Source organism: Ipomoea triloba, chromosome 4, assembly GCF_003576645.1.
Source record: "Ipomoea triloba cultivar NCNSP0323 chromosome 4, ASM357664v1".
Taxonomy (NCBI): domain Eukaryota; kingdom Viridiplantae; phylum Streptophyta; class Magnoliopsida; order Solanales; family Convolvulaceae; genus Ipomoea; species Ipomoea triloba.
Window position 1 is genome coordinate 27,760,293 of NC_044919.1, and position 22,884 is coordinate 27,783,176.

Here is a 22,884-nt window from a genome sequence, read left to right on the forward strand (position 1 = left end):
GGGGGGGGGGGGGGGGGGGTGTTGAATAGACTCACACGAAATTTTTAAAACTTTTTACAAGAACGAACCCTTGTAGAGGTTGAACTTGATCAAAGGTAAACGTAGCGGATGGATAAGGTTTAACAAATTTTAAGTTCACTTTGCACGAAGTTTGTGATTATGAAAAGTTAGGTTTGATGATATGTATGCAATGCAGTACGTAAATAAAAGAGAGAGAGAGAGAGAGAGAGAGAGAGAGAGATAGAGAGATTTTCATAGTGGTTCGGCTGTTAACTAAGCCTACTCCACTCTTCTTCACAACTTGTGAAGGATTACACTATTGTCTCCTTAATAGTACAATATCCTCTCTATAACGTGCTCCTTTGATCACCAAGCCCGGCAATCACGTCTCACTAGATTTTTCAACTTCTTCAAAGTCTACCCCGCCTCTTTCTACTTCACCAAAGTAGAGATTGGTTGAAATGGTTGAAGATTTTCTCCAACGTGGAAATCTTGAGTTGAGCTTCTTGATTCAAGGCTTGAACTGCAACAAGACAGTGTTTTTCCAAATATTTTCCTCTACATGCATTACATCAAGACAGTATCTAACAAATAAGTGATCCCAATATGGTAAATCCCAGAATATAGACCTCTTTTTCCAAATACCCTTCTGACTTGTTTTTGAAGTTTTTCCCAACACATTATCAATGTTTTTTACTATTTCATAAATGACATCCCCTAATAATGGTGAGCGAGCTACTCTAGTCTTAGATTTTTCATTGAAAACTTTTTTCTTCTTTCTATAAGGATGGTCACTGATGATTCATGAACACATTTTTCTTACTATTGTTCAGCCAAAGATCAACTGTTTCATCTTCACAAATAGGGCATGCCTTAGCCCCTTTAGTAGTATACCCCGACAAGTTACCATATGCTGGGAAGTCATCGATTGTGCAGAACAGTATGGCTCGTAAGACGAAGTTGATTTGACTTTGAGCATCAAACACCGTCACACCTTCATTCCATAGCATCTTTAAATCTTCAATAAGCAGTGTAAAGTACACTTCTATGTCGTTTCCTAGTTGTTTAGGCCCAGACTTTAACAAACATAACAAGATGTACTTACGCTTCATGCATAACCAAGGAGGAAGATTGTAAACTGTTAAAAAAGAACACTGGCCAAGTGCTATGTCGGCTGCTCATGTTACCATGAGAATTGATTTCATCCGTGTATAGTCTAACCTTAGATTTCAATTTTCATAACCGAATTCAGGAAACTTCATATTAATGTTCTTCCATTGAGGAAAATCGGCAGGATGTGTCAGCTTTCCATCTTCTTTTTTACCAATAGCATGTCATTGCAAATTGCTCGCATCATTTGCATTTGCAAACAAACGCTTGAATCATAGAATCATCGGTAGATACCACAACATCTTCGCAGGAGAACCTTTCTTCTCACATGCATCATCGAAGCCTTTATGTTTATTACATGATGCTCCACACTTTGGACACACATGCAAGTCTTTGTATTGTTTCCAATACAAAACAATCGTTTGGACATGCATGGATCCTTTCAATCTCCATACCCAACGGACATAACATTTTCTTTGCCTCGTAAGTTGTACAAGGAAGTTCATTATCATCAAGAAGCATGTCCTTTAAAAGTGTTAATAACTCTGTGAAACTCTTATCACTCCACCTATTCTTTGCTTTTAAGTTATACACTTTAAGCACTACTGATAACTTTGTAAATTTACTACATCCAGAAAACAAAGGTTTTCTAGAATTCTCAAAAAAAAGACTTTCAAACTCTTGAGGCATTTATTCAAATACCCTTGCATATCACGCATCAATTCATCTAGCTGGCCATTGTCTCCATCATTTCCAACATTATCTTCTTTACTTTGATCCTTCTCTACATCTAATTCGGCATTATCTGTACTCACACTAAGAGGTACATTTTCACCATGCCATGTCCACCGGTCAAAACGAGACTCTATAATCTGCAATTTTGCTTAAACCCTAGTTTTTTTTGCTGATTAGAAGCTCGAATTGGGGTTTTGCATGTGCTAAATTGAGTAATTCTCTGTTTATGTTTACTTAATACCGAATATAATTATTTTCTGTATTGTGAAAATTAGAACAACAGCCTCTATAGCATAGTGGTAGTGCGTTCGCTTCATAAGCGAAAGGTCATTTTATGTATTGTGAAAATTAAAATAATAGCCTCTATAGCATGGTGGTAGTGCATTTGCTTCGTAAGTGAAAGATCGTGAGTTCGATCCTCACTGGGGGCTAAAATTGATGGAAAATCTCGTAATTGTAAACAAAACTTACTTTGAAAACGAGACTTACTTTTAAAATTGACGAAAAATGATTTATATATTTTTTATTATATAAAATTAAGGTTATATTGAGTAATTGAAAACGAGACTTACTTTTTTAGATAACATTTTTCTATATTCTTATAAATTTCATTAGTGATTTAAAAATTATGTATTGGCATTATTATTCACAATTATATATATAACATTGGCCTTATTAGTGAACATATAGGATTTACTTAACAAAATACAGTGGATTTGACTATATTAAATATTTTGAGAATACTCATAATGACTTGAATATTCTAACAAACAAAAAAAAAAAGCAATCTAAGATGTTTTTCTTTAGATAAAATCATCTATGATTGATAAAATATAATATAAAATACACACTTGAGTATACGCTTAAATCTTCACTTTTCCTAATTATTATTGCACTAAAATAATTTACTTTTTACATTATAAATGATCAACATTACTAAAATGGCATGCAGTGAAATGGCATGTTGTGATTCTCCCATATGGGAGGTTATGAGATTAAGTCTTAGTAAAGGCGATAATCTGTAAATAGTGGCCAATTTTTCAATCATCCACAAAAATGGTCAAAAAAAGTGACATTTTTTCAATTTTTCGACAAAGCGTTCGGTTGGATGGAAAAGATCAAAATTTTTTACCACTATTACTCAATGATCAGTATTTTCGACCACCTTTTGAATAGTATGTAATGGTGATCAGAAATATTTTAGTGTTTTGAATTTTTTAAATTGGCATTTGTTTGCGACCACCTAATTAGGTGATCAGTATTTTCGACCACTTATGAAAAGTGATCGAAAAAATTTTAACCATTAAAATTGTTTAAATTGGTCTCGATCACATTTAGTGATTGAAAATACCTTTGTATATATCTCCTATGCATTATCAAACCATTCTTCCTTTTTTTCTTTTTTACCCCTTTTTTCCCTCCCTTCTCACTCTTTGTTGTACTTAAAAAATAAAATAAAAATAAAGTTTACGCTTACCCTTTGCTTACACTTTTACACCCAAAAACTACCATTGTAGATACTTTAATTTTCCCTGACCCCACACAATTTTTTTTTTGGGAGGAGCAATTAATAAATATTTACATCAATTGGGTTGACTTGCTTTGGTGTGCATTACGTACGTATGATTTTTTATGATAAATATAATTTGTAAAACTATTATCACGTCCTACGTAAAAATATAGTATTTTAAAAAGTTAAAGTAATATAAATTTAATCACTTAAATAACTTATTTAGACTTATAAATACACTCCTATTGTTTTTATTTTGACAATAAAACATTTTTAGGTACAAGAATATATATTTTGTGACTAGAAATAATAAAATTCTCTAATTGCATTGGAAAAGAGAGAGGGATCTTCAACCAATACATAATATTTTTATTATAGTATTGTAAAAATGAACCTACAACATTTTAAAAATAAATTAATATTTTATTGAAAATGAATATTAATTTAAAACATTAAAATAAAAATATCAATATAGATGTCAATTAAAATAATTTAAATAAAAATTTTTAATGATATATTTGTTATATATTAATTTTAGTTGTAATAAGTGTACTTTAATTCTAATTACGGTTAAAATATTCCAACTAAAGTTAAGTTAAAAATAATAATTTAATTTAGTGTACTTTAAAAGTGGACTATGGTCTATATAGTATAATAATTCGGTATTTTGTGCAATCATTATTATAAATCAAACTAACATATATTGCATATATAATTATTATTTAACTCTTCCTAAAAAGGAGTACAATCTCAAATTTCTAGATAAAAGTCTTTTTATAGCTTAGACGTGAAAATACTTCTCTCTGTGTGTATTGCAATAGTATCGTAAAAAAATCAACCTACAATATTTTGAAAATGAACCAATATTATATTGGAAATTAATATAATGTAGTGATTTAATATAATTGTATGTTAATTTAAAACATTAAAAGGTCTAATAATATAATTGGAACTTTGTAAACTTATGTTGAAAAAGATTAATTTAGTGTACCTTAAAAGTAGATCATAATCAATGGTACAATAATCCAATATTTGAGGTAGAGGTGTCAAACGAACAGATTAGCCCGAAGTCCAGTTCAAGCCCGATCTGTTTGGGTTAGCTCGGCCGGTCCCTTTGATACAATGAACGGATTAGGGCCAGACTTTAAATTTTAACCCATGGACCAGTCCGGCCTGCACATTTATATATATATATATATATATATATATATATATATATATATATATATATATATATACTCTAAGTCTCTAATAGAGTAATGGCTCATGAGATTATCACATTAAAAATTGTAATATTGATTTTATGCCTATTATATTCTTACGTATTGCCGTATTTACTATTTAGCAATTCAATTTCCTAACTAGAATATATACTAATTAGTAATTACTACCTTAAAATATTTTAAAGTTAAAATTTTATTTGTTTCAAATTGAAAAAATTACATTTACTACTTAGGAGTTAGTAGTTGCAATTTGTAAGCTTATTCTTATTAATGGTATTGCATTATTAATAATTTATTTCTTTATTTTCTTGTAATATTTAAGTTGAATAGTTGAATGTGTGTGTGAGAGAGAGAGAGAGACAGAGAACTTGTAAAACTAATTTAGAAGGAATGCATAACCTAAATTAGTCAATATAGCCAAGCACGTTGTGCTCAAATGACATGTAATGACTCTCTTATATAGGAAGTCATGAGATCAAGCCTCAGTAGAGGCGATATTGACTCCTTGTGAAAGTATGTATGACTATATACTACAATGTAATAGAGTCTGTAGTCCTTAAAAAAATAGTCTTTTTATCTATTTTTTATTTTTAGGGCCATGGATCGAGCTGGACTTTAATTTTTATTTTTTGGATTGGGCCAAGTCTGATTCGAACTTTAATTGAACTGGCTTGGCACGGTCTAAAAATTAAACGAGCTAGTGACGGACCAGCCCAAGCCCGCCCGTTTGACACCTCTAATTTTAGGCAATCATTACTATAAATTAAATTAACATACATATATCACATTATGTTATTATTTAATTCTATAAGAAATGATTGTAATTTCAAAATTTAAAATAGAAGTATTTTCTTAGGATTGGTAAGAAAACGACACATCTCTTTTAGTGTGTGTGTGTATGTGTGTGTGTGTGTGTATATATAATAATATTATATTTTGAAAGTAAATTAAAATTGTACAGATGCAAATATAATAGTGATAAACTAAAAATATGATGATATGGTAAGGTTGAATTCTGAAAATGAGGAACTGTACTATTGTAGGATAAACAAAATTTACAGTACCTAGTACAATCAGACATACTTACATATTTGTACCCAGTACAATTCAACCTTGTAGAATTTTTTTGTAATTTATATTGGATAAAAGAAAATGTATATGACATTTAAAATAGAAAGGGTGACAATCTTTTAGGGTGAAAAGAAGTTGTACGTGTTTCATATATATCTTTCGTTTAATTTTTTATTTGGGGGATGCTTTTAATTTCTCTTCTGTAAGGCAATATAGAAGGGGGCAAGTAGAAGCTAGGTATGTTTGTTGCTTTTTAATAATGAGTTAGAAAAAGTTTAGGGAGTTGTCTCACATGGGTGGTCTTCAGACAAGTCTGTGATGTTTGATGCAAAGAGAAAAAGAAAAGAAAAGAAAAGAATGGTTTGATTAGTAAGACAACGTTTGACTTTATTGTGGCATAAGTTTGTGTTAAGTACCTGTTTTGCTTTTTTTTTTTTTTTTTTTTTTTCACCCTAAAACAATAGTGCTTATGCACGTACTTACGTATACTTTTCCAACATCCTAAAGGAGGGAACAAAGTACCCTAAATGCATGCTTCCATAGACCTAACAACCTAACTTCTTCATTAATTGCATCCCTACATAGATGTGGTTATAGGGACGGTGGATTATGGTGGTTCAATTAGTGTGACAGGTCTCCTAATTTCATAAATAAAAATGTTTATACTCGTGAAGAAAAAACAAATGTATTAAAAAAATATGTAATTATCATTCGTATATATATAAAAAAAAAATTGGTAATATACTAAGTGAGTTGGTATCCAAATATAAGTTAGGGCGAATGTGAAAACTTGTTTATTTATTAATTACATGTGTATTTTTTAAAAGAAAAAATCATAGATTAGGGCAAAATTATTGCGATGAATGACGAAATTGCCGACATGAACAACCATTAAAACAAACAAACAAACTATTATAGGCGAAATGAATTAGTCGTGGTGTGTAACCTAGGAAAAGTGTACGTTTACATTCAAATTAATAAGAACTAAATTTCTAAACCATTTGGCTTGAATCAAAACTATCAAAATGAGCCATTACCAGTTTTGAGAGCTACAAATTGCAAAACATTTTGATAGTTGATTTGAAACTTTCAAAATTTCTAATTTTTTCGCTCTCCTAAAAATCTCCTTTCTTCCTTGAAAATTTACGAATCGCTCAAACCTAATAATTATTAAAGGCAGAATGGCAATAATTTTAGCGAAGTGGGGATGGATGGGAGATAGATGAAGTGTGGTATCATCATCTATCAATTTAACCAACCAACCGAATGATTAACCGAGCCAATAAAGTGGGGTATGGTAGTTTTGCTTTAGGGCCAAATTAAAGTTGCAAAATTTTTCTTTCAATCTTTCAAGTCGACCTTAGCTTTACCCTCCAATGTTGGGACCAAACATTGTACCTTTGTATTTGATTCCGGAGGCAAAGTTGCTTTCTACTTGATACTATGTACTACTTCATCACTTCTCACACTCCATTTCTAAAAACATAATAATGTACCTCATTTTTGTGTGCTAATAAATGTATATATTTTTTACTTTAAATGCTGTACATTTCATTTTATTTGATAAAATTATCTTTAATACATTTTTGTTAGACAAAATTACTCTTACACCATTATAATTCCGTTATTAATTATATAATAACTCCATCACTATTATATTACCTACCATTTACCATACACCTATATCTGTCATATCTTTTTAATATTCTTTAATTATCATTTTTATTAAAACCATCATATAACAATTAATTTAATTGTAGATTAGATTTTAATTAAATATCTACGAATGTTAAATCATATGTGTATATAATACATATATTGTTTGTGTATATATACCAACATATTTCGTTGGTAGCTTAGTATTATAGATTTTCTTTGGTTTTTCTTTTTGTAAATATAAATTTTACGAAAATTGTCGACATTGTTAGTATTAAACAAAAAATATGAACTTTTTTTTTGTATTATTCAAATATGATAATTAAAATGTATCAGTTTAACAATGTAAAGGGATTCTTAAAAAATTTAATAATTTAAAATACTTTTAACATCAACTGAAATCATTCTTTGACATATAAAAAAAAGAGTGTAAATACAATAATGGGATGAACGAGTAAATTTGTAGAGAATATAGTATTACTCATATTGGGTGGAGGCCGGGATGATCAAATCCGACATCTTGTCACCAACTTGCATTCAAAAGGTGGCATTGATTTCAATTAAACTATAAGGATTAATAAAGTTACACATATGTCATGAATTATAGCTTTGATTCAATGATTTATGAATATATTACTAAATATTTAGTTGTAAAAAAAAATAGTTTAAGATTACGAATCTTGATTTTGCTTCCTACGTTAGTGGTGAAAAAGTGATAATAAATGTAATATTAGAAAAAAATTATCTGGACTATAATATTTTTTATTAGTAGTTTTACTCCAAATCAGTAATAACTTTCATAAATTTAATAATGAGCCCAAGTAAGATAATTTATATCGTGCTAGAAATTTTGAATTACTAATCATTAGAAGATCATTTTCCTACACTACTACATAAATGAAATACTACGTACTTAATATAAGGCCATTTTTTGAATAACTGCCGTCTAATGTAATTTTTAAAAAGAATTAGATATATACGGCGATTTTTTAAATAACCGCCGTCTAAAATTAAATATATACGATGTTTTTCAAATAATCGCCGTATATAACCTAATTTAATTTTTTAATTTTTTAAAATTAACGTATATACGACGGCTATACAATTAACCGCCGTACATACCTTAATGTAATTTTTTTATTTTATTTAATTTTAAGTATATATAGCGGTTATATAATTAACCGCCATATATAACCTAATGTAATTTTTTATTTTTTAAAATTTTATGTATTTACGGCGGTTATATAATTAACCGCCGTATATACTTTAATGTATTTTTTTATTATTTTTTTAATTTTATGTATATATGGCAGTTATACAATTAACCGTGGTATATACCTTATTGTATTTTTTCATTTTTTAAATTGAGTATATGTGACGGTAATAATAAATAACTGTCTTATATACCTTAATGTAATTATTTATTTATTTTATATAATTTTAAGTATATAGTTGTATATACCTTAATCTAATTTTTTTTAATTGTATATACGGTAGTTTTTTTATAACTGCCATATATACTATATGTATTTATTTTTAAAAATTATTTAGAGTATATACGACAGTTTTTGTATAACTACCATATATACTATATGATTTTTAAAAAATATATATTTAGAGGATATACGGCGATTTAATATAACCGCCATGTATACTATATATATTAATAGTATATACTGACGGTTATGATTTAACTGCCGTATATACATAAAACCTAGTAATTAAGTTGTAGCTATGTTTTGTAGTAGTGCTACAACCTAATTACTAGTAAATTAGTATGGATGTAATATATATATACATATGTGCCAACAAACGTGTCTACGTAGGCTGGAACGATAAACGACCAGAAAGTAAACTGCTGCATCTAAACACTGTCATTTCAAAGTGCCTCTCTGAACGAAAAAAAAAAAAAAGAACAGTTCGATATACATGTTTGTGGTCAATTAGTAGTACTAGTAGTAGAAAAAAAAAAGGAACAGTTCGGTATACATGTTTGTGGTCAAGTAGTAGTAGTAGTAGTAGTAGTAGTAGTAGAAAAAAAAAAAGGAACAGTTTGGTATACATGTTTGAGTAGTAGCAGTAGCAGTAGCAGTAGCAGTAACAGTAGTAGTTGTAGTAGTAGTAGTAGCAGTAGCAGTAGTAGCAGTAGCAGTAGCAGTAGTAGCAGTAGCAGTAGTAGCAGTAGCAGTAGCAGTAGGAGTAGTAGTAGTAGCAGCAGCAATAGCAGTAGCAGCAGCAGTAGCAGTAGCAGTAGCGTAGTAGTAGTAGTAGTAGTAGTAGTAGTAGTAGTAGCAGTAGTAGTAGTAGTAGTAGCAGCAGTAGTAGCAGCAGTAGTAGCAGTAGTAGCAGTAGCAGTAGCAGCAGCAGTAGCAGCAGCAGTAGCAGCAGCAGTAGTAGTAGCGTAGTAGTAGTAGTAGTAGTAGTAGTAGTAGAAGTAGCAGTAGTAGTAGTAGTAGTAGTAGTAGTAGAAGTAGCAGTAGTAGTAGTAGTAGTAGTAGCAGTAGCAGCAGTAGCAGTAGGAGTAGCAGTAGCAGCAGCAGCAGCAGCAGTAGCAGTAACAGCAGCAGTAGCAGTAGCAGTAGCGTAGCGTAGTAACAGTAGCAGTAGCAGTAGCGTAGCGTAGTAGTAGTAGTAGTAGTAGTAGTAGTAGCAGCATCAAACTCTTCCCTTTATAAAGAGGTGGTGGGTTCGAGCTTCAGTGGAGGCAATACTGACTCTTGTGCTTCAATAGGTTGAGAAAGTAGTTAGGTAGGGAGGTGGTGGATTCGAGCCTCAGTGGAGGCAATACTGACTCTTGTGCTTCAATAGGTTGAGAAAGTAGTTATGCACGATACACATTATAGACAGGCACATTGGTGCCGGTAGGATGGGATTAGGGTAGCCCGAAGGGTGTAGGGAAGCTTACTCCGGGTGGAGGGAGCTTCCCGGAAGAATGCCTTAAAGCTGTGACTAAGAGAAAGCTTATAGAAACACTGAAGGAAGACAACGGGGGAAGGCTTTCCTCACCCATAGCCAAAAACGGAGGGTGAGGGAAGGCCCTTCCCCCTAAGAGTGAGTTGAATTATTCCCCCGAGGGGAAAGCGTAGCGTAGCGAAGCAAGGGGGTAACGTGTTAAGGCTTCTAAAAGGAGCCTTTTTAGAAAGAGACTTAAAATGCACGGGAACCGTGACCGAATTCCTCATTCCTCTTCCCCTTGGGGAAAGCGAAGCGAAGCGTAGCAAGGGGTTAAAAGGAAAGCTTCCGTAGGAAGTCCGAATAACCTTCCCCCCGAAGGGAGATTAAGGGGGGTAACGTACCGATCCATAGCTTCCCCCGAGGGGAAAGTTTTTTTAAGGCCTATGATGCAACACCAATACACTGAAAGGACTACATGCGATCACTCGGCAAGAAAAAGTCAGGAAGCCTGCACCGGCACAAGAACGATTGACGGTGGGATGATGGGATGCCGCGGGCCAGCTGGCTGTTACATGCAGCGCACCTAAGCGAGCCAGCGAACGCACCCAATGGAATGAAACAATGCAACTGAGCTGTAATAGACGGTTCTACATGTTAAAGTGTAACGCGACACACTCCAACCAATGCATTGACGCACCTTGCGTTAAAATCACATGGACATAACTATCGGGAATTGCAGTTAACATTCACGCACCTCTTGTGCCAATATCATTCAATTTAAGCACCGATCAGACAGACCTTTAAGGGGCGGTTCGTCGAACCTCAAGCTTATAAATCGTAATTATTCATACCGATGCATGAAATACATCAGTCAATGACGTTTCGATGTAAACTCTACGGCCCCAAAGACGGCAAATATCGTGTGGAGAACCCAATAATCACGGAACCATACTAAAATAAGAAGAAAAAGGAAAATAGAAGACACCAACCGGTTCGAAGGAAAATTGGATTTCTCTATTTTCGTTGATCGTCGCGAAGACCACAACTAACTGAAGCATATGTTGAACCCTTTCATGCCAAAACGACAGCCAGAAAAAGAAGACAAAAAATGTCGTGCGCAGAAAATATGCATACATATGTACGGTAAAACAGTAACAACGGCATCTAAGCAACGACAAGTTCGAAACTGCCATCACAACGACACAACTGGAAAACGATGGTACATATCTAATTAATAATTAACTACCCATAAGCACACTATCGACAACGAAATCATTCCCGATAGAAGAGAAAGCAAACACGAGAGTATACCATGTCATATGAATAAACTGGAACCACCACCGCGAGAAGAACATGTGTTTTCCTATGTACAATGTATCGGTAACAGCGGGATGTAAGCAGCGACAGCTTCAAAACACTCGTCAGAATGAAACAACAAAAAAACCACGGTATACACCGAATCTAATACAATATGGAGTATCAATTTACGTTCGCACATTATCGACGGTCACGACCAAGAAAAGTTCAATCCACGCACCTTCGTTTGTAATTCGATGTAGCTAAGTATGGGAAATTGTAATTGACATCGACGTAGCTCCTGTCATAATGTCGTTAGCATTAAGTACCAATCCCACACACCTTTAAGCCTTTAAGCGCTAGCTCGTGGCACGTCAGGCTCATCAATCGTAATTGACTGGCATGCATCAAATACGTTTGGCATAGTGGATAGTGTTTCGATGTAAGCATAGGTTGACGACAACCAATAAATGATCTGTCGCTGCTTTTGTTTGTTTATTTCCCGGTGACAAAGAAGAGACCAACCTATTCGAGAGACGATCGTTTTTTTGTTTATTTTCCTGCATTGGAAATTACAAAGTAAAGAAGAAAACAATTAAACGAAAATGCAGTAATCGGCGAACAAACACAAGAGACTAACCGATTCAAAGTACGATGAGTTGTGTCCATTTTTTTTTGTTTTTTCTTGACCAATAAAACGCGACCAAACAGTCGCACGCACAAAAAGGATGCAATAGACAACAATGACGAAGAGCTCTCACAGTCTAGAACGAAACTATAATGCAAACACAATTTTATACGCAAGGAGTCATGCGAGAGAAGAATAAAACTCAGGCGATTGAAACTGCAACAAAAGGATATGAATGGTCTCCAAATATGCAAAAGGCTTACAAAATGCGAAACAAGGACAAAGGACATTGACTTAATTTAATTTTTTAAACCACAAGTTTACAATTTCCAAGATAGACATCTAATCAACGTCGGCATCGCGACGTGCAAAGGTAAAGGCGAAGTCAAAAAACAGTAACACATGCCAGACGGCATGTATTTCTCTCGCTGACTACTGTAACAAGCACTAATAAATGTCAAACAAGTGGGCCACAAGAATAGTATCGCAGTTGTACTCTAGCCAGCTGAGGGCAAAATAGGGAATTCACTCTAGCCGGCCGAGGGCAAAATAGGGAATTCCACTGGCAAATAACACCTCCTAGAGTAAAAATGAGTATGGTCCCAGCGAGGCTCGAACTCGCAACCTTTGGCTCATAAGACCAATGCTCTAACCAACTGAGCTACGGGACCATTTCTTTTTTTTTTTTCTTTTCTTCTTTTTAATTTTTATATAAGGGAATGCGACAAACATATTACAAAAATCTTGGCTAGACAATCTCCATAGCATCCGCAACCAATAATGAGTAATGACCTATGTCCAACCTAAAGACTATCAAAAATTTGTAATTTAACTAAAGAGTGTGAGTGTTAAGACCGGTTTAAATTTGTAATTATCACAAATTTTACTGTAAAATTTAAAACACTATAATTGAACGGATCAGATCAAATTTAAAGAAAAAAATTAATGTGACATTTTTGTAATTATTACCAATTTTACTGTAAAACTTATAACATTATAAAAATAATAAAAAATTGAGGTGGTATTTCTCAGGATTTTCTAAAAATGCACATGCATTGTGTTGTTACAAAGTGCATGTTTAGTATTAAAAAATTATACTTTGCAAAATTTGAAAGTGCAGTACACTTATAGTTTGGATTTTAGAATTTATGACTGGATTTTTTGTTTTATTTAGTTTAGGGGTTCACTTTTGACTGCTTAGGGATTAGCATTTACGATTTGTGTTTAAAATTTAGTTCTTTCATTAATTTTATAAAAGTTATCTAGATATACACATTATGTTATTACAAAGTATAGAGTATAGTCTTACAAATTACGCCATAAAATTGATGATAATTACAAAATGTCACTACAATTTTTTTTAATTTGATTTGATCCATTTGATTTTTATAAATGTAAGATTGAAATTGGTTCTTAATTTTCTCTTGAGAATGTGTTCTCATGAAATTATAAGCATATATGTGTGTGTATTTTTTTATTTTTAATATTGCACTCCCAAAATTTAAGGGCAAATTATTATGTGAACCCGGATTCAAAATACACAATTTACATATTGAATATTCACAATTTATATATTGAATGTCGACAACTAAATATTCACAATTTACATACCAAATGTTCGCAATTTGAATGTAAATTTTGATGGTCCACTTTGTAACACCCCATTGCTTTATTCAGCAAATTATTGTGTGGACCATGGTCTATATAGTGCTATGCGGACCATAACAAAAAGTACATTTTTAATATACTAAATGTACATTATTTGTGTACTGAATGTATATTATGTACATTCAGTATACAAATAGTGTACATCCCCTGAATACAATGTACATTTTTAATATATTGAAAGTATATATTATTTGTATACTGAATGTGCATTATTTAATAGTATAGTCCACACAATAATGAATTTTTCCTCTTTTTATTCTTTTTGGGCAAGACCTTGCCAATTTAATGGGACTCTAGGCCCCATGACCTCATCACCATCACATTTTAAAAAAAAAAAAATAGCATTGCTCTATAACAACTGTCATTTTAGTTTTGTGGGAGAAATTCTTTGTTTTTTTTTTCTCTGTGACATTAAAAACCTGCAGCCAAGAGAACTTCTAAAACTACATTTGAAGTGGTTTTTTTCATATAGGATCCGTTTCAAAACATGAAAAATATATTATGAGAAATGATTTTTTTTTAAAATTATTGATTTTTCATAAAATATTTTCATTTTGTAGTGTATGGCTGAAAATTAGAAAATAGTTTTTTTTTAAGAAAAAAATTGGCAAAAAATAAGAAAAGTGTATATATTTTTCTATTTGGATCATTTTTTAAAACAGGAACATAAATCTATTATTAAGTTATTTCTTACAAAATATTAATTATTTTAATGATAATAATAACTATAGTTTATATTTAAAAAATTATAAATTAAAATGTATATTAGTTATAAAGATTAATATTAATTATAATAGAAAGATGTAAATAAATAATTTTTCGCTTGTAAGTTGTAACATATTATAACTTTAAAAAATACATAAATTGATAAATATAATAATTCCGAATTAAAGAATTTGAAGCAAAGAAAAAAAACTACTTTTTTAAGGGATGTGGGAAAGGTCGGGACACCGAGCCAAGATTTTTATTGTTCGGCTAATTGGCTCGGCCTAGTTTGACTCATATTTAATTTGACATTGATTAATGTAATACTAGCTCTTAACAGACTAAATTGAAGAATTTTTTTTTTTTAAATAAAAGTTGTGGGCATGCCAAAGATTTTATTGTTTGGTCTGGCCCAGCCCAATCCATATTTTATTCGACTGTTGATAAATATAATAAATCTTAACTAAAGAAATTGAAGAAAACAACTTAAATATTTATTTTAATCTTTTGGGGTATGGCCTTGTGACCTTGTCGAGTCAATAATTTTATTGTCTGGCCCAATTCGACCAGACTTATATTTTAATCGAACTCACCTAGTATAGTTCAAATAATAACAAAACAAACGAGTCATCTCGCACATTGGACACCACTTAAAGGACGAGAGATCGAGAATTGAACGTGAAATAAAAATTTAAAAACACATCTTCCAAGTAAAAATCTCAGAAGATATTTTTTCATCAAAATGAGTCATTTTTCTTTGACTATGAATATTTTGTGTTAATTTTATTTTCCAGTAATAACTAAACACTAGAAAATTCAGTAAATGACTTCCAAAAGTCATTTTCTCGATTTTCAAACGGACTCTTAATTTAAAAATATACAAAACACACACTACATATACATTTAACTAACAACTAATACCTTTAAAAAAAAAATCAACAACTTCACAAAAGGACCAGCATAAAAACATCACCAAAATTACTTATATATAGTGAGGTTCCAATCCATTAAAAAAATTAAAAAAAAAATCTCAAGATCCTCATCACATTTTACAAAATATTGAATAGCGTAGTGATAAATCGTACTTTCTAAACCAAAGGCATGGGCTGTAGCATCCTTATCACTTATACAGCATGTCAACATCGTCCTTGTGTCAAGTATTATACGATTGCAAGCTACAATTGTAGAACCAATTCCAACATTTCACCTAAAAAAGTTTAGGTACAACCCCATCCTGTTTTTAAATACTACATCCTTAATTCACAACTCTTAATGAGGTATGCAGCCAGGAAGTGTGGAGATGGGGGAAGAACTTTAATGCAAACCTCCAACCCCAAATTGACAAACTGAAAATCCAAATGGGACGGCACAGGGAAAGAACAGACAACCGAAGCTTAAAGGAATTCTCAAAAGCTCAGAAGGATTTTATCAATCTGCTAGATCATCAAAATAAATTCTGGAAACAAAGAGCAAAAGTTTTTTGGTTCAGGAAGGGAGACAACAATACTCGTTTTTTTCATAATGCGGTTAAGCAAAGAAGAAGGAATAATGCAATCACCAGACTTGGGGATCAAAATGGGAACTGGGTCGACCAAGGCCTTGAACTAAATAACATGGTAAGAGATTATTTCACTGACCTTTTCATGACATCTGTTGGAGATATTTCTCCAGTTCTAGATTGCATAAGTCCCAAGATCACTCACAGGCAGAACATGTCACTCCTTAGGAAGTTTTCTAGAGAAGAGATTAAGAAAGCTGTTTTTGACATGCATCCTGACAAGAGCCCTGGTTTTGATGGTTTTAATCCTGGATTTTTTCAAGCATATTGGGATATTATTGGGGAGAGCATTGTGCAGTTATGTAATGACTTTATTAGAACAGGAAAACTTCCCGTGGGACTCAACATAACTCAGATTGTTTTGATTCCTAAAAAATCTTGCCCTGAAACTATGGTTGATCTAAGACCAATTGCTCTGTGTACTGTAACTTATAAAATTCTTGCAAAAGCACTTGCTAACAGACTAAAGGAACTGCTAAATGATATCATATCCACCAGCCAAAGTGCTTTCGTGCCAGGGAGATTGATTACTGACAATATTATGGTTGCATATGAAATGCAACACTTCCTGAAAAGGAAAATTCAGGGAAGAGATGGGTATGTGGCACTGAAATTGGACATAAGCAAAGCATACGATAGATTGGAATGGTCATTATTGCGTGAAATCTTGCTAAAGTTGGGTTTTGCAGAAAGATGGGTTGGTCTTATTATGGAATGTGTTACTACAGTAGAGTATTCTGTGCTGAACAAAGGAGATGAAATAGGTCCTATCAAACCACGAAGAGGCCTTAGACAAGGTGATCCTATTTCCCCTTATCTCTTTATCATTGTAGCTGAAGGACTTAGTGCTATGATTCAAAAGTATGAGCAGGATGGTAAATTGCATGGTATTAAAGTGGCTAGAAATGCACCCTCGACCAGTCATCTGTTCTTTGCAGATGATAGTTATATATTCTTTAAAGCCAACCCCCAAGAGGCCACTAGTGTTAATCATCTCCTAAGGACTTATGCAAAGGCATCCGGACAATGCATCAATCTTGAGAAGTCCTCCTTGTGTTTCAGTCGCAATGTGGATGAAAGGATGAGAGTGACAGTGGGGGAAATCATGGGAATAAGGAGGGATGGAGGTCAAGGAAACTACTTGGGGCTGCCTATGATCATTGGAAAAAATAGAAAAGAAATTCTGAGTTTTATAAAAACAAGAATTATCAACCGCATTCAAGGGTGGAATCACAGATTCCTTTCAAGAGCAGGTAGGGAAATCCTGTTAAAAACTGTTGTTCAAGTACTTCCTTCGTATGCAATGGGGGTATTCCTATAACCCAAAGGTTTAATAAAGGATATTGAATCTGTTATGAACTCATACTGGTGGAAAGGTGGAGGAAATACTAACAGAGGGATTTATGGAATTACTTGTGTCTACCCAAAAAATGGGGAGGAATGGGCTTCCGAAAACTACATGATTTTAATTTGGCTCTCCTATGCAAACAATCGTGGAGATTGATCCAGAAGCCGGATTCTCTTGTTTCAAGAATATACAAAGCTAGATACTATCCACACTCTTCCTTCCTTGAAGCTAAAAGAGGATCTAACCCCTCTTATATTTGGAGTAGCTTGATTGAAACACAAGACATCATCCGCAAACATTCCAGATGGAGGGTAGGCAATGGTGACCAAATTCACATATGGAAAGACAAATGGCTACCAGACAAGAGCAACTTCCATGTTACTACATATCCTTTCCCTATGCTAGAAGATGCAGTAGCTGCTGATTTGATGAATCCTAATAAACTCAGTTGGGATGAAGAAATAATAAGGAATATCTTTAACCAAAGGGATGCAGACTCTATCCTAAAAATTCCACTTCCTAGGCAGAACACTCAAGATAAAGTAATTTGGGATCCGGAAGAAGATGGAAGCTACTCGGTCAAAAGCTGCTATAAAGCCCTCAGAGGGAACCTGAACCCGGAAGAAACTCAAGCTTGGAGTAAATTTTGGCAGCTAAAACTTCCTCCTAAGGTAAAAAAATTTTTATGGCAAGCTTGCAGCTTATGTCTTCCTACCAAAGACAACCTGAGAGTGAGGAAAGTTGATTGTGATGATCATTGTCTTTTATGTGCTAATGGACGTGAGTCCATCTTCCACCTTTTTGTTGAATGTGATTTTGTCATGTTGGAGTTGCCTGGGCCTTCAAAATCAACAGGTTGTTGTTTCAAATTTTCATGATTGGTTACTTCATATCACTGCCAGTATGCACAATGACCAGAATTGCATTATCATTATGGTGTGTTGGAATATTTGGTCACTTAGAAACAACAAAGTTTGGCAAAACCAATCAACTGAGCCTCCAAGTACAGTTGTTAGAAGATCCCAGTCATACTATTTCGACTGGAAGGATGCTTGGAAAGACAACAACACCTCCCAAGACAATGCAGCAACAGATGTACACTGGAGCAAGCCTCAACCGGGTTTCCTTAAACTAAACGTAGATGCTGCTATCAACAAGCAAGGGTCATGTATGGGATTTGCTTGTGTACTTACGAATGAATTTGGAGGATTTGTTGCAGCGAAAGGAACTCAATGGAGAGGTGTATTTTCTCCTAGGGAAGCGGAGGCTGTGGCTGTGAGAGAGGCACTTAGTTGGCTAAAAAGTCACAATTTTGACAAAGTTCAAATTGAAACTGATTCCCTCTGTTCAAGGCATCCATGCTTGCAAAGGGGACTCTTCTTTTCACTTGATTCTTAGAGATATTAAAAACCTTATGAGTTCTTTCACTCATGTGTTTTTATCTTTCACTAAACGATCTGCGAATCAGGCAGCCCACAAGTTAGCTAGGCAGTCTGTTTCTATAGCTGATCAATTGGAGCGGTTCACACACCCTCCTCCTATCATTTGTAATGTCTTAGCTTCTGATATTATTGAATGAATCTTTGTTTTTTCCAAAAAAAAAAAAAATTCATTTGTTACATATCTTGGCTTTAGAAGAAAATACTTTTAAAAATTTATTGTCAAACGTGTAAAAACTTAGATTTTTTATTTTATAATTACATTCTAATAATATAATATAGAATTAATGACCAATTTGGTCACTTGACTATAGCGAAATTACGGATTAATAATATGTTAATATAAAATAAATTGTAATAATAATCATCATTGCCTCCACTGAGGCTCAATCTCATGACCTCCCATATGAGAGAGTCACTACATGTCATCTGAACACAAGGTGTTTGTCATATAATGATATATTATTCTAATTATATTATTTTGTAGCACAAATTTTACTGTGGACCGCGATCCACCAAGCATTGTGGTCATCCAAGTGGCAAAACGACGTCGTTTTGATTAATGAAAATAGACGGACGAAACTGCCTCCATTAAGCGCAACTGCAGTTCCCTTTCAACACAACTACAGTTCCAGACGGATGAAACGGCCTCCAACAGGCGACAACTGCAGTATCAATTCAACACAACTGTAGTATCATTTGAGATGAACTGTAGTATTAGTTACGTACACAACTGCAGTATCAGTTCAACACAACTGCAATCTGCAATATCAGTTCAACACAACTGCAGTATTAGTTCAACACAACTGTAGTATCATTTAAGATGAACTGTAGTATCAATTACGGAGATATACGGGAACCGTTTCTCCCACTTATTGAAACGACGTCGTTTTGTGACCTTGGTCTACAATGCATTGTGGACCGCAGTCCACGGTATAAGAACTGATTTTGTAGTATATGACCTTTTGTATAATTAAGGAAAGATGTTCTAATTGTTTATGTCGCAAATTATACTATGGACCATGGTCCACAATGCATTGTGGACCATGGTCATGATTAATACTGCAGTCGTGTTGAACTGATACTACAGTTGTGTTGAAAGGGAACTGCAGTTGCGCGGAACAGAGGCCGTTCATCCGTTCAACACAACTACAGTATCAGTTCAACACAATTGCAGTATTAGCCATGACCATGATCCACAGTATAACGATTGTGTTTATGTGGTATATAATTAGAACATTTTTATCTTTATAACTAGTTTTATGCGCGCATTGCGCAAATGGGTTAATGCCCAATGTTTATATTTAAATAAATATTTGAAAGTATATCAATGCAAGATTATATAGGAGAAGTTTGTACATGGGTAATTAAATGTCGAATTTTTTTATTTAAATATCTAACTCAAAGTATATGAATCCAATATAATATAGAAAATTCATTATAATTATTACTAAAATAAATGTTTGCAACCTTGTAAAATCGATAGTCTAAATATTTTGTCTAAAAATGATAGTCTAAATAAATACTACTTTTAATTTGAATTTTCCATTTGAATTTTCCTAAGTGTTTTTTTGAGTTCTACTGACTCGGTTACAATGTAGTATCTGTTCATAGTTACTTTCTCAGTATCTGTTCATAGTTACTTTCTCAACCTACTGAATCACAAAGAGTCAACAGATGCCTCCACTAAGACTCGAACCCACTCCCTTTTGAGTAGCATTGTCATTGTCTTCATCTTTACTATTTGTTCTCTTCCTTTTTGTTGGTAGTGTGTTATTTGCAACTCGGTTATTGTTGGTAGCATAGATGACAACGTCATGCAATGAGATTATGATATAGGAGCTATGGACTTTCCTTTAGGTGTTCTGCTTGGGATTCATTTGGTTCAACCATTATTGTTGAATGAGTTATTGTGGATAAAAAAATCCCTAGTTTAAGAAAAAAGATTAAATAAATTAATAAAAATTTGAAAATTTAAAATATTATGTATTCCAAATATATTAAAAGGTAGTTTCTCGCTTCAATTTGCTGGGTAATGGGTTATTTGAATACTTTCTTTGTCAACAAATCCCCCAAGTAGTTAATATAATTGGTTTCAAACTATTCTTTGTTTATTTTTGTCATGGTATTAAAGAAATACATATGTATTATTTTTTTGTGTAACTACTAATTTATTTAATTCAATAAGAGTAAAATAGAGTGATCCCGCTTCAATTTGTTGGGTTATTATTTGAGTACTCTCTTTATCAACAAATCCCCAAGTAATTAATATAATTAGCTTCAAATTATTTAATAAATTTTTTTTCATAGTATTAATAAAATACTTGGTAACTAAATATATAACATTATTTTGTACTATAACTTTGATATTTAATTACAAGATATTGTAAAAATAAGATAATGGACAATGTAATGAATATCAATTGATAAATTTGAATGTAAAGATTCTTTGCATGAGAGAAAATAAAGACAATATAACTAATAAAATTATTTCTCTTATTTAATTTAATTTTTTGATAATGAATAATTTTTTCAAATAAAGGTATTGTAGACACATAATTCTAAATTAAAGAAATACATGTATCATTTTTTGTTGTAGCTACTAATTTATTTAATTTAATAAGAGTAAAATAGAGTGAGAAACTTAATTATGTCAAATTTGATTGAGATGAGGTTCGAACCTAAGACCTTTCTTATAGAAATTAATGGGTAAGTTAAAAGTTAAGGGAATGTTAACGGAGAAGAGAATATTTAACAGAAAACTTAACGGATAATCATAAAAGTAAGGTTAAATTAGGTAATCTCTATTAATAATATTAATCTGAATTATCTTAACCATCTATTTGATTAAATAATTCATCTGAACCATCCATTTGATTAAATAATTTGGCCGGCATTTTTTCTACCCATTTTAGGCCTAACTATCTTTGGCTCTTATCTTTATAATTTTGGTAATATATGATTTAATTTAATTTTTTGTATGATTAAGAAATTAAAATTACTTTATGACCTTTTTTTCTTATATTAATATTTTAATAAATATCTTAAGTTGAAGGTTAGTTTACTAGATATAAGGTTGGAAATAATGTTATTCCAATATCATGGGTTCAACTCTTGTTTTTTGTTTTTAATAATTCGAGTGTCTGACTTTGCCAAACCTATATCATGGAACTCATGAATCCTCTCTCCCTCAAACCCATGAGAAGTTAAGTGGAGTCAATAATCTAGCTTTGAAACTAGGTTAAACTCTTGTTAGTGGCATTTTTTTTTATCTTACTCTCTATTTGATTCGTGGAAAAGAATTGAGAATTAATTGAATTTAATTTCATTGAAAATAAATTACTTGAATTTTAATTCAATTGTTTGATTGGTGGAAATAAGTTGTTGAAATAATTAGTATAAACACAGATTTTCCTATAAAATAAAGATATGTGAATATAATATATGAATTCATGTTAAATCTTTTATCTCAAAATGTGCTGAAAATAAAATACAACTCGATAGTCAGGAATTTATTCTCTCAAATCTGAGGAGTTTACTTTTTATTGGAATAATTTTTTTATCAACGAGTCAATGACCTTGTGGATTAATAGTACGAAGTGGCTCTCCCAAATGAAAGTTATGAGTTCAGTAGAGACTCATTGTAAATACAATATTGTAACAGTGTCAGTAGCACTAAAAACATTTTGATCAACCAAATAAGGTAAAATATATTTTCTCCTCAAATTGGAAGAAAAAAATACCGCCATGTCATATAGCCACATAAACGTAATTAACTATTTAGCTAATGATAATAATAATACAGATACTATAATGTAATAAGGTCAATTGTATTTAAAATAGTAGAGACACTAAAGTGAGTAATTTTATAGTATAAAACTAAATTGGAAATTTCCATTAATTTTATTAAACCAAATTAAAACTTTAGCGACCTAACTTCGAATTTTATCTCGTTGCCTTAAACTGTGCCTCAACATTGGGCTATTGCCCCTACAAAAGTGGGCCTTTCTCATACTAATGTTTCAAGGCCCGGTTTCAGTAA

The 22,884-nt window shown here is 32.4% G+C and overlaps 2 non-coding genes across 2 annotated transcripts; one reads left to right on the forward strand and one right to left on the reverse strand.

The window, feature by feature from the left end:
- The first annotated feature begins 2,127 nt into the window (after window positions 1–2,127).
- TRNAM-CAU lies at window positions 2,128–2,276 on the forward strand. The gene is made up of 2 exons: window positions 2,128–2,163; window positions 2,241–2,276. It is a non-coding gene; the product is annotated as a tRNA-Met (tRNA).
- A 10,445-nt stretch (window positions 2,277–12,721) lies between these two features.
- TRNAI-UAU lies at window positions 12,722–12,795 on the reverse strand. Its single transcript has one exon. It is a non-coding gene; the product is annotated as a tRNA-Ile (tRNA).
- Between the last annotated feature and the right edge of the window lie 10,089 nt (window positions 12,796–22,884).